Source organism: Peromyscus leucopus, chromosome 3, assembly GCF_004664715.2.
Source record: "Peromyscus leucopus breed LL Stock chromosome 3, UCI_PerLeu_2.1, whole genome shotgun sequence".
Classification (NCBI taxonomy): Eukaryota; Metazoa; Chordata; class Mammalia; order Rodentia; family Cricetidae; genus Peromyscus; species Peromyscus leucopus.
In genome coordinates this window covers 126,919,312-126,932,695 of record NC_051065.1, presented here as the reverse complement: position 1 = coordinate 126,932,695, position 13,384 = coordinate 126,919,312, and the positions used below count along the sequence as shown (strand labels likewise).

The 13,384-nt window shown below is 44.4% G+C and overlaps 1 protein-coding gene across 3 annotated transcripts in view; it reads left to right on the top strand.

Moving 5' to 3' along the window:
• Positions 1–4,122: 4,122 nt before the first annotated feature.
• Stk38l (serine/threonine kinase 38 like) overlaps positions 4,123–13,384 on the top strand; it is a 68,402-nt gene continuing 59,140 nt past the window's right edge. Inside the window, exon 1 of one of the 3 annotated variants that reach the window (XM_028891670.2) lies at positions 4,123–4,211. The gene's annotated coding sequence lies outside the window, so the exon portion shown is untranslated. Of the gene's footprint in view, positions 4,212–4,436; positions 4,611–13,384 lie in introns of those variants that run through there. The other 2 variants (XM_037203989.1, XM_028891671.2) reach the window with 2 other exon arrangements.

The following is a 13,384-nucleotide window of genomic DNA, read 5'->3' as shown; positions in this document are numbered from 1 at the left end:
CAGAAGACAGGAAATCACAGTAATATTAGTGATATCTGTGACTTTATTCCCAGTAGAAATGCTACTGCACATTATCTACCACATTAAAGTCACTTCAAGTGTCTCAAAATATTGCTGATATGTATCACTACTACAAAATTCTTATCAGTCTTGATGTTGTTTAACACATTAATAAAGCATACTGCAGAAAACTGTTTAGTTTTATCTAAAGCTGTGTGACAAATTACCCCCAAACTTTTTTTATTTAAAACAATTTATTGTCTTGTGGAGTAGATCACAATTTTAATCCCAGCACTTGGGAGGCAGAGGCAGGTGGATCTCTGCATTTAAGGCCTGGTCTACAGAGTGAGTTCCAGCACTGCCCAGGCTTCACAGAGAAACCCTGTCTTGAAAAAACAAAAACAAAAGGATTTATTACTTCACAGTTGTGTAGGGTAGGACCCGGCATGGCTCACCCGGGTCTGGAGCTGCAATAATAGACACCTGGTGTTGAAAGGGAGCTGCAATACAAAATTCTGCCTCTGAGCTTCCTTGTAAGATTGTAGGCAGGATTCCATTCCTCAGGAATTATTAGGTTGAGAGTTTCAACTTTTCGGTGGCTTTTTTGTTTTGTTTTGAGACAGGGTCTCTGTATATCCCTAACTGACCTGGAACTATGTAGATCAGGATGACCTCCAACTCACAGAGATCTGTCTGCCTCAGCCTCCCAAGTGCTGGGACTAAAGGTGTGGCCACCAAGACCAGGCTCTTGGTGGCTTTGGACTGGGTCTCTCTCTCAGTTCTTGGGTCTGTGACCCCTACTATGATGTAGGTCACAGTAGAGCATCGTCGAGTGTCTACCAAAGTGAGTGACAAGAGAGGATGAGTGGAAGGAAGGCCAGAGTCCTTTGTTACCCAGTGTTGGAAATAACAAACCATCGCTTTCACTACACTGTCTGTTTTACAACACATGACAAGGTCCAGCCCACACTCAAGAGAGAAAATTATACAAGGCAACAAAAATCATAAGGATAATTGGTCATCATCTTAAGAGCTACCTACCATATAGCAATATCACAAATTTGTTTTTTTTTTAGCATTTTGATAAGTGTATATTGGTATAATTAATTTCTCTTGTACATACTTTCCTTTTTTGTTTTTGTTTTTGTTTTTGTTTGTTTGTTTGCTTGCTTGTTTTTCAATACAGGTTCCTGGTTGTCTGCTGTGGGATGGTCTGTATGTCAAATTGCTCTGATTGGTCAATAAATAAAACACTGATTGGCCAGTGGCTAGGCAGGAAGTATAGGCGGGACTAACAGAGAGGAGAAAAGAAAGAACAGGAAGGCAGAAGGAGTCACTGCCAGCCACAGCCATGACAAGCAACATGTAAAGACGCTGGTAAGCCACGAGCCACGTGGCAAGGTATAGATTTATGGAAATGGATTAATTTAAGCTATAAGAACAGTTAGCAAAAAGCCTGCCACTTCCATACAGTTTGTAAGCAACATAAGTCTCTGTGTTTACTTGGTTGGGTCTGAGCAGCTGTGGGACTGGTGGGTGACAAAGATTTGTCCTGTGGGCAAGGCAGTAAAACTCTAGCTACAGCTGTCCTGGAACTTGCTCTGTAGACCAGGCTGGCTTTGAACTCACAGAGATCCACCTGCCACTGCCTCCCAAGTGCTGAGATTAAAGGCATGCACCACCACTCCCTGGTTTAGATATTTTTCTGAATATTACTTTGAATATTATTATATTATATTATATTATATAAAGTAATACTATTCAGAATATTACTTTGAAAGGTAATCCATAAAATTCACCAAACTTTCAAAAGGTGCATAGCTCTAAAATGTTTCAGTTTGGATAACATCAATGACTTCCTAAGGGAAGTTGTTTAGAATGATCTCAAGCTATCTAGAGGCCAAACTTATGCTCAAGTCAAACATTCTAGATTAGTTCACATTATCGCAGTGTTGAGAAAAAGCATACATATTTGGAAACTCAAATTTGCTATCAAACAAACCATAAAAAATTCTTGGTCATACATTCTTGAGTCGGTATGCATATGTATATACTATAAGTAGTGGAGTGTACATACAGGCCTCCGCCAAGCTTGTTTGATCACAGTTAAACCCACTGTTTGCATATGACAGCTGTGGAACTATATGACTATGCAAGTGGAACCAATTCCTCATAAATACACGGAACGCCAAACTGCTTGTTTTCTTAAGCTGTGTATGGAAAAGTACAGAATATGAGAGAGAGAGAGAGAGAGAGAGAGAGAGAGAGAGAGAGAGAGAGAGAATGAAATAACGCTATAATTCTTTCCTCAAGGCTTTGCATATGTCACCAGCTCTTGGCAAACTTAGAAATACTAGTGTTTGTGTGTATCTGTCTGTGTGGTTTTTCTATGTGTGCACATGCAGATGCAGGTATACATTCGTGTGCAGAGGCAACTTCCTCAATAACTCTCCACCTTATTATAAAAACAGATTTATTATATGTGTGGTGTGTGGCTATGTTCATGTGAATGCAGTTGCCTGTGGGAACAGGAAGGGAGCATCAGTACCCTGGAGCCTGAGTTACAGGTGATTGTGAGACACACAGAGTACTGGGAAGTGAACTTCCCTCTGATCACCCTTAACCACTATCCTACAGGGAAATCTGTTTTGTTTTCCTCCTGATACAGAGGACTGAACTCAAGGCCTTACTCATGTTAGGCAAATGCTCTACCACTGAGCTATACCCTTTACAGATGGAACCATTCTTCATTCCTTAATTGCTATATATTTAAAAATTTAGGTATTTTTATTTGCTTATGTACACACGTGTCTCTGTGTATGTGTACACACATGCGCCTGTGTGTAGGTGCCCACAGTGGCTGAAAAGGGCTTCAGAGTCCCTGAGCTGGAATTACAGTGTGAGCCGTCTGCTGCGGATGCTGGGAACCTAGCTCTGCTCTTCTGCAGAGCAGCAAAGTTCTTAATTTCCGAGCCACCTCTCTACCTCTTGAGTGAAAATTTTCTGCTGCATGTGCTGTTTTGTTTTGTTTTTTCAAGACAATTTGTCTGTGAAGCATGCTCCTAATTAGTCTTATCAATAAAAACCAGGAGTCAAATATCGGGGTAAAAGCTGAAAGAGAAGCAGAATTGCAGCCACCAGAGACTTCTTACCTCTCTGAATCCTCAGACCAAAACGGCAGAGATCCTGTCTCTGCCTAGCAGGCAGTCTGGATATGCCAAAGACAAGCTGTAGCCTGCTTTTGTTGTTGTTAAGACTGGGTCTCATTCTGTAGCCCCAGCTGGGCTCGAACTCACTATGTAGCCCAGGCTGGTCTCAAACTTGCTGTAGCTCCTGCCCCAGCCTTCGGAGTTGTGGAGTTACATGCATGAGCCACTGTACCTGGCTTTAGAGTATGTCTTTCCAACGTTGTTGGTTTAAATGAGGGGCAGACCAGATGAGGTTGCTGAAATCAGTGTTTACTGTTACTCTCTTACTGTGCAGGATGTATACGTTACCCACGGTTGTGTGGGGGACACAGTGTAGCGTGGCTCTATGCTCACTTTCAGGCACTCCCTGGGTCCTGAAGTCTTTGATGAGGAGGGAAGGGAAGATAATGATGGCAATTTTCCGACCTAATGTTGTATGTTATGTTGCCAGCTGTCCTAGCATCTCAGAGGTAAGTCAGCAAATTTTTCATGTATGCTGGCAGGTGTCTTGTGTTTTCCTAAATCCTAACTCCTTCTAGGCCTTCGGGTCCAGTCCTGGAGACATGGAAGTCACAGAACTGCAAAACGTGGGACCTCACCCTCTGAACTTCGCATCTTCGCATTGCCCGGAGGAGTGCCGAGGGTGGGTGAGTACCTCTGCATCACACCAGGCCCCTCTCAGGGTAAGGCAGATCCAGTTCTAACCAGAAAGGGCCAAGAGACAAGGATCCCAGATAGCCTAGTAGTGACAGACCTGAACTGGGGCGCCTGGACCAGCCAGGACTTCCGCCAGAGAAGGTGGGAGGGGCAGGATTGGCGTTGACGCCAGAAGACTACTTCCGCCCGGGTGCGTATGACGTCAGGGCTGACCCTTTAAGACTCTGGAGTCAAGCCTCGCGAGATTCCGGAGCGGTCGCTTTGGCCCCGCCTCACGGGCGGGGCGGGGCGGGGCTTGGCGCGGTGGACGCGCGCCGCGGGCTGCGGTGGCTGAGAAGGCTGAGCGGCCGCTGGCGACCCGGGCAGGTGAGAGCGGGCGCGGGGCGGGCGCGGGGCAGGGCCGCGGGGCTGCGGCTGCGCTCGCGGCGGGGAGGCTCGGCGGGCTCGGGGCGGCACGGCTCGTGGCGCCCGGCCCTGGTGTCCCCGGCGGAGCGGAGAACCGCGGCGGTGCGCGGCGTCCCCGGGCTGCAGGCGGGGCCGCGCCCCCAGCGCCTGTCAGTCACCGGGGCCTTGGCTGAGGCGGGTGCGGCATCCTGCGCACCCGGAGCGGGGCCGCCAGCCCCGCGCCCGCCCCTGCTCCTGGCCACCTTCCCGTCCGCTCCCGACGCAGAGGGCACGGGCGGCCGGCACAAAGTTGCCGGTGCACGGTGACCGCAGACTGTTCCCAAGCCGCTGGCCTGCGGGTCACCGGTGCTACTTTTTACGGTACGGGGTCGCTTTTCGGATCCCGAAGTTTGGAGAAACGCTGCGAAGAGATGTGAGGTGTGGCTGAGCAGCGGCTGCTGCAGAAACGCGCTGCAGCCGCCCCTCGGGACTCGGGGCAGCGCCGACGCGCTCTCCGCCTCCTAAGTGCAACTTGGGATGCGTCTTGCTAGAAGCCACTTATGGAAATGGCCCTGGTATTAGCCCCGCGACTGCCAGGAAGCCAGACGAACAAAGTTAAGTGGTTTTGAGGTGGTGATTGACGAGGGAGATCTTGCCCTTGTTTGGCAGTGGTGGCTTTAAATCGGTCAGTTATCCCTGGAAGTCAAGATCTGCTGTTCTTAAGCCTTGCTAATTGGATACCAAGTTGTCTGTCTGTCTGCCTCTCTCTCTCTCTCTCTCTCTCTCTCTCTCTCTCTCTCTCTCTCTCTCTCACACACACACACACACACACACACACAGTTTTTCTTTTATGCCTCAGGATATATAAAACAATTAAGTTTATTGTACTCTCTCCCCCGTGACCAAGAGGCATTGTATCTGAGTTAGCTGTTCCGCTCCTGTGCCTTATTTGGGGAGAGAAATTAGTTCAAGATATGGTAAATTATGATATGGTAAGTTGTATAAGTTCATAAAAGTACTTTTATTTGGAAAATCCTGAACCCAAAATAAGTACAAAGGATAAAAGTTTGGGATATGACCTTACTCTGCTCAGTGTTTTTCTCTGAGTTAGAGGACTGATTAGGTTTCTCATTCGTTGGGATGTGCTTAGAATGAGAAGCACACCGGGTGTAGTTTGTGTGCTCTTTTGAAAGGCCAGGCTGCTAAGGAATGAAACAAATCAGACTCAGAAAAGCCACATGAAGTTAGTACAATACTGCAAGTTCCAGCATTTATTTTTGGAGTTTGCTTAAAAATAAGTCAAAGAATAGAAACTACGATTGTGCAAATACAGTCTTCTCTGTGTTTTTTAAAATTATTTTAAAACAATTTTTAAGTTTAAATATATTTTGATCATATTCTTCCCCTCTCCCAAGCCCTTCCAGATACTCTCCTTCCTAATCACTGGACTTTTAAGTTCTTTCTCAAAAACAACAAACCCTGAAGTTTTTTTAATACTAGATTTTAATTTCAGAAGGTGGAACATTATGAACAAAAGAAAAATGTATTTTATAGAAAATGAGAAAGCAATAGTCTCAGTTTGGCCATTTTTTCTTTAGAAAAGTTCTGCTCCCTCAAATAACAGAGGCATCATGTTGGTAGGGTTGGTAACATGACTTAGCCTTCTCACAGCTGGGTAAAGTTGGAGGCACCAAAGCCAGGAGGATTTGCATCTCACTGTAATGTTAAAAGAATTTATTTTACATAAGTAAATGCAGGGCCAGTTAAGCAAGCATATTGCTGCTTGAGAATCCTAGCATTACAGTCCTAGATGGGCAAGTCATGACTGGGTTAGATTTGACATATGCAGAAAGCTCGCCCCTGAATTTTTATGAAATGCACCATAGGCTGTTTCAGTGAGATGATGAAAACAAGCTTAAGGTAGAAGGATTTTGTTTAAACCAAAACAACAACAACAGACCACAAACAAACAGAATAAGCATACATCTCCTTTCTTTCTTCCTTGTTCCTCCAACAACAGTTTTTGTTCTGGTCTCAAAAGAATACTTAGTGAGGGAGGCATGAGTGGTGCTTTCATGTACTGGTTACGTGGGACTCTGTCTCCAGGTCAAAGTTTCCTGATTGGGAGGATATTATTGTTTACAAGCATTGGAAGGGGATGAAAGAAGAGTTGGTTGCCTGCTATACACAGATGCTGTAGTCTGTCCTGAGGCAGGTGGAGCCTTAGAGAGAAATATGACCCTGCCTCCAGTAACTAGAATATAAAATTCATGCTGAAGCTAAGGAAGGAGAGATTCAATCTTACCAAACAACAGAAGGGTTTCAGGAGGAAAAGGCATTTGTGAAGATGGTTTGAGTGACTTGATAGCATGGGAAGAAAGTAAGAGAACACTTTATACAGGGCTACTTGATGCCAAACCCTTGTTTTCCTTCAAGAGTGTTTCTATTACTCCCACCTTGCTGATGGAATAAATGAGGTGCCAAGGTCGGGTAGACAGGAAGTAACAGAATCACCTTGGCCTGAACACCTGAGTTTACCCACTGTCCCTGTTTCCTGCCATTCAGTAAGGTCTTGCTCAGGTCTGTAGTTGCAAAGAGTGGATTTTGGAAAATGCATCTAAATTTTGAGATTGGCTTTCTGAAAAACTCCCAAGGTAACGAAAACCTAGGGAAATGAGTTGTGGTTTTTGTTTTTGTTTTTGAGACAGGGAATCACTGTGTAGCTGTGTAGTTCCAGGCTGCCCTGTATCTCACTATTTAGACCAGGCTGGTTCTAACTCACAGAGGTACACTTTCCTCTGTCTCCCAGTGCTAGGATTAAAGGTGTGTGCCACCACACTCAGCAAGTGAGTTATTTTTGGCATGTAAAATATTTTAGTCCACTTTGGGAAGTTGCTTTTAGTGCTAGTTGGTTGTAACCATTGAGTAAGACTTTTGATAATTTTGAATTACTGCCTGTCAGCACCCATGTGGATTCAGAATGAGAAGTTAGAAGCATACTCACCCTTACCCCACTGTAGCATTTCAACTGTTGTGTATTTTATCTTGTATTTTTAAAGGTTACTTGGCATTAAATATTGTTTGGATTGACTTATGACGCTCGAATTGAGTTGATGATGTCAGTCTCATCCCTTTCAGTTTTTATTTCCATAAATAACTGTTTTGAGTACAGTTTTGTACATGTGTAAAATGAGAGACATTCAGTCATGGATACTAAATATTTGGGTGTCGTCTAAGGTCTCTTGGACTATGAAGTCACAGGTGTGCTTCATACAGGTATGCTAGGTAAATGGGTACTGAAAAAATAGTGTCTGATTTTATTTATGAATTTTCAGGCTTAATGTTTGTTGCTGGTTAACTGGAAATGGAGTCACAGTAAATTCAGCTAAACTTAAATGGTGTATATGAGTGATCTGTGGTGGGTCCTGCCTACATTACTCAAATGTCCAGTGAGTCCCGAGCTCTTCACCTTCACCCTTGCTCAGATTGTCTGTGCTTATTGCAGAAGGTTCAGGGACCAGTTCACGAGTCAGCGTAGAAAGTGTTGTTCTCTTGGCTGAATGGGATAGATTCTGAGATCCCTCTCCAAGCCAGTAATTTGCAGCTCATGAACTTAAGTGGGAGAAAGGAACAGCTGTCAGGTGGTCACCTGTGTTCAGGTGGCCTTCATTGTCTTCACTTGTTCAGTTATTTGTACCTTTGACAGCATCTTTCAAATCTTCAGCCCAAAATTTCATAGAGATGCTTTTAAGTCCACTTCAGTAGTTTGAAAGGTTCTTGGGATAAAGGGGCATCAGTTCTTCCATCGAAGGGAAAGCAAGCGCCCTTCCCGGGGGACATCTTTTCCCACTTGAAAAGCACTGAGGCATGATGCCTCCCTGCTAGATGATCTCTGCCAGATCTTAGGGAAGACCTTGACAAACAGGCCGTGTGATGTTCTGACCATACACTTTCCTGTTGTGTGAATCCCAACAGAACTCAAGCCTTGCTAGTTGCCTGGGTGTACTTGAACTTGTTTGAAGCTTAGTTTAAATTTTTTATGTATATTGTGACATTTCATAATATGTATAATGTATTTTGACCACATTGACCCTCCTATTGCCCTGCCGTCCCTCCTCTCACTTTTAAGTTCTTGAACTAGCACCTTGCCTCCCCTGGAGTAATTCATTCTTCCTCCCTTCCTCAGTTATTTGGTACCTTAGACTCAGGAAGGGAATTTATTTCTTCCTTTCCTGGTTTCTGGAGCACCTTTGTCGTGGTTCCTAAGCAGGGTGAAGTTAGTAATGCTAGCCCCCCAGATCCACTGCAAATGCAACACTTCCAGTGAGAAACAAGGCAGCACCCAGATGACTGCACGACTGCTGATGCCATCGATCTTCGGCATGCCAAATCACAGCCTTTGCTGTGGGTCCCAGCTTTTGTCGTGTCTATGAAAGTTTAGATAGTTGAGTCTGGGCCAGAGAATCACCTATAGACATTAACATGCCCCTCTTGGTATACTTTCATGCCTGTTGTACACGTGCAGGAGCCGATGTGGCTGGTGCTTTTGTGACTTGGGATTTTGACTGTGTTTCTCTCTGCAGCCCTCAGTAGTAGCCTGGTCAAAACTGTCTCCCGGTGTGATTTATAGATTTGATCCAGAGCTGTATGCTCTTCCTCTTACACAGGTGTCATCTGTTTTCACCAGGTATATGTCTAATTTCTCAATAGCTGTTTAACTTATTACTTGGTATGTATTGGCACCGTACTCCGTAACATGAATACAGTGTGTATAGACAGTCTAACTGGATACATAAAGGACCCTAACAGATCATTATCTGAGGAAGTTGGAACTTAGAAAGATGAGGTGACTTGGCCAGGAATATGGGGGAGATAGAGGTAGAGTTTGATAGTCACCGCTAAGGCTTGTTCTCTCTCCTGTTACTTTATTACCAGAGCTTTTCCTTGGCTGTTTGCTTATCCCCTCTCCCAGGCTTGCCTGACTTTTCTTTTTTCCCTCTTACCCCTTAGGAGCTATTTACAGTTTGCATGCCAAACATTAACTTTCCTGGGAAATACCTACAACTGTGCTCAGATATATAGTGAGGGGCTTGCTCCTGAAGAAAGCTTATCTCAAGATTTGCACCTTGTATTGTGTTTCATGGTTCTGTGAATCACTTTTATATATGTTCTTGCTCATTTGTGGATGTGTAGGGAGGATGGGGCAGTTACATCCATGTACAGGGGAGAGAGAACTCAGATTTGAGTAACTTATCTGAGATCTTAACAGAGAGAGCCAACACCTAAACTTGAATCTAACATGAACACATTCATGCTAGTTGTCTTAATAGACTAGAAGCCATTGTAAGCAGAGTGCTTGCTGAGAACTCTACAAAATTAGTTGATGAGACATGGTTCTTGGCCTCAACAATTAAGCCAAAATAAACAATACTATCAGCCATCTGACTTAATTAAAACCAATTAGGGTTGGCTAAATATTACAGCACAGCATTTTCTTTAACAGTGGCATAGTTTTGAGCCTCGAGCATTGTTTTTGATTTTATAAAATTGTGAGGCTGGATTTTATTTTTCCATTTGTAATCATGAAATGCTCAGTCTTCGGTTCTTAGTTAAGTTGCTCTCTGCTTGTCCTGAGCTCAGAGGCTTGCCTCCTGACTAGAATAATCATGCTGAAGGAGTGGATGAGGCAGAACAGATAGAAATTGAAATAAAAAACCGAGGGTTGGAGCTAGGCTTGGTGAAGAAGGGCAATCTCACCTTTTTAGTATGTGTGCGTGTATGTATGTATGTATGCAAGCAAGTAATTTTAGGCAGGGTTTCACTATGTAGCCCTGGCTGGCCTGGAACTTGAAAAGTGGACCAGCTGGCCTCAAGCTTAAAGAGGTCTGCTTGTGTCTGCCTCCTGAGTGCAGTGATTAAAGATATGCATGACTAGGCTTAGCAATGAGCTATCTTACAGTGGCCCTGTTGTAGGAAATTCAGTATGCATTTTATAGCATGGGAAAATCAGCTCTTTGAGAGATCAGAGAACCTCTTTAGTGATCCATTTATGGAAATATTATCTTGTACCAGTATCTTGCTCCATACAATTTAATTTTTAGAAGTCATGAGCATTTTTTTCTTAGTTAAACATTGACGTGCTGCCAGACCCCCATTATGGAAGCACCATGCAGTATTTGCCCTGCAGGCTCTTCTTTCTGTATTTGTCCTCAGGGGCTGGTTGCCTGGTTTATAGCACTAAGGAGTTGCCCTTGGCTGCATTTTTTGCAGTTGAGATCCATTTCATTGCTCGTATACACCTTTCACATCTGGTGAGGAGATTCTCCCCATATGCCCGCCATTTCTGTGCCTGGTGTGGAAAAATTTCAGTACTGAATTGCATGCATTGCCCTGTTGGTATTCTTAAAATGGGTTAGCACTCAAGCAGACTCCTGATGCTTCTAATCAGGTTAATTGTAATTTGGCTTCTTGTCCAGCACTGTGAGGTCCCTGGCAAAACAGACAGTGTGATGTATTACCTTCCTCGTAGATGGATTCTGTCTTGTAAGTGGTGTGGTGAATAGGTACAAATAACTACAGTTCAAACAGAATGGAACATCTAGAATACAGAGTAAGCAGAGATTCTACTGAGTGGGCAGATTAGGAAAGTGTCTTTCATGGACTCAACTGTGAATTGACCATTTAAGAGTGAAGGACATGCCAGGCAGAGGGATTAGCATAATTTGGGTGTGACCTGATAAGTTATGTGCTAATTATGTAATTTTTTTTGTTCAATTGGATTTGAGACCATTGAGCTTGGAGAAAGGTGATTTTTAGCATCTCAGCCTTTTCTTCAACAGCCACATAGCTTGGGACATTTAATTAAAGTTGTGCGTCAGTAATAGTACAGTGATAGGCATACATAGGGGGTGAGCCAAGAGAAGGGAGACCAGAAATGGGAAGACCACTGAGGACTAAACACCTTAGTCAGTCATGATGGGAGAGACTGGAGTGGTGGGCATTGTCCTTGTGTTCAGGCCGAGGGTGTTTCTTCATGCTGAGGCACCTGCCTGTGCTGCAGGTGATGTGGAGTCACAGAGTTTTGGTGCTCGCTCTCTCACTGGACACGCAGCCAGCCAACCAGAGTAATGGTGTCATAGGTGTGACGCTTTAGCGGGGCACAGTGCAGGAACAGTGAGACGATAAAAAAAAGAAGCCTCTGTTTAGGAACCGTAATTTAGGCTTTCCCAGGAAGGGGTAGTGTTTGAGCTGCCATTTGATGGATAAGTAGGAGTTTTTAAGGCCAGCTAGTCACAGGAAGACATCATAAAATGATGTAAGACACTGAAACATTTGGGGTGCCGTAGGCCCTGGGTTTTTTAGTGTTGGGACATGAGGCTGGGCAGGACAAATGAGCTTTTTATTTGCAGTGCTTTTTGGTGTTATTTTGTCTGGCTTGAACACCCTGACCTTTTGTAAGTGTTTTGTTGCCTCATATAGGCCTGATGGAAGCATCCTTGCTGAGTGTCCTCCCTCCTGCACTTGGAGTTTCAGCAAGAAACTACCTTTTGCTTCTGTTTTGGGAAATTAGATAGAGAAAGTGACAGCACCATCAGCTAGAGAGAGGAAGAAAAAAAACCAATTTACTAAATGCCTTTAATGAATGCATGGGCTTACTCTGGTTCTTGTATAGAGACTTGTAGCAAAGCACAGCTTCAAGACCAGTTGTCCTGGGGAGGGGCATTGTAGGAGGAAGCATTTGCAACCAAGCCTAAGTTTGTCGGGTAAGTGGGGGTTCACAGGTCAGTGGGCACAGGCACAGCACCTTGTAAGATGGCAGATCTGGGGCCTGCCAGAGTCAAGTGACTAGGCCTTGCCCCTCACAGTACATGTGTAGCTGAGGGACCAATGAGGGATGGGCAAGTTCAAAAGGCAGACATTGGTTGCACTGAGGGTCAATGAGAAAGGCTGAGAAGTTAGTCAGCTGAGAAGCTCAGGGACACAGCGACCACTGGGCACAGAGAGAAGATGGTAAGAACCAGCATTGTTTATCTTTTCTTTAAGGCTTATGGAACACTGGATTTCTGTGGGATACCTTCAAGTGATGGCAGGCATTCTCTCCTCCACCCTGCTGCTGGTCATAATGAGTTCTGATGCCCATTCCACTGTTGCAGCTAGAAGCTCATCGGTGTTCTTTCTGCGGTGCCGTTCTGTTCTGTGGACTAAGCCCAGGAAACAGTACATTTAAACAGTTCTCTGCAGACAGCCGAAAAGTTAATAGCAGACTGCAAGTAGGAAATGCCCATTGTGTTTCCAGGCCATGGGTTGCAGCTGTGTTAGCTTTATTACCATAACTAGCTATAATAAACATTTACGAGCAATAGGCATGGCTGGGAGAAGTGAAAGACAGAAAAGCAGAAGGAGAAGTCCTACAGAGCAGTGGGGGAGGCCCTGGGTGGAGAGGTGAAGTTCATGTGTTAGAAAAGACCAGGTGCTTCTAACACCTTCCCAGGTGAGAGTTGAGGTCAGGTTAACTCACAGTTGCCTCACAGTGCCCTGTGGGGATCCTTAGGGCAAATAGTGGCAGCATGCTTTAACCCAGTATTTATAGATTCAATTTAAAATGTGTTCAATAGAGACTCTCTAGACTTGGGCAGAATGGGAAACAAAAACCAACACTTTAAATAGTCGTGAACATTATAGCCACAGTTCTGAAATGTAGAAAATAAGTTAGGATATGAATCCATAGGTGTTTGACATTGGGCCATAAGCAGGTTTTCTGATATGCCTTTGCCCACACTTTGTGGGTAATGGCCCATGTTCTCTTCTTTCCTTTTACATGTAGCCCCTGTCAGGTGGAGGTTGGGGCAAGAGGTAGGAATGTTTGTATGAGATAGCATTTGTTTTTTTTTATTATGACCAATAGGGTTTTCCTTACCAGTATGAGACCCTTAATGCATCAAAGTAGGCTTTATTCGACAGTAAACAAAACATTTTGAGATAGCATTTTTTAAAGATTTATTCTTATTTTATGTGTATGAGTATTTGCCTGTATGTCTGTGCACCATGTGTGTGCAGTGCCCTTGGATGCTAGAAGGCGGCATTGGATACCCAGAAACTGGAGTTACAGATGGTTGTTAGTCTCCACGTGGGTGTTGGGACCTGATCCCAGGTCC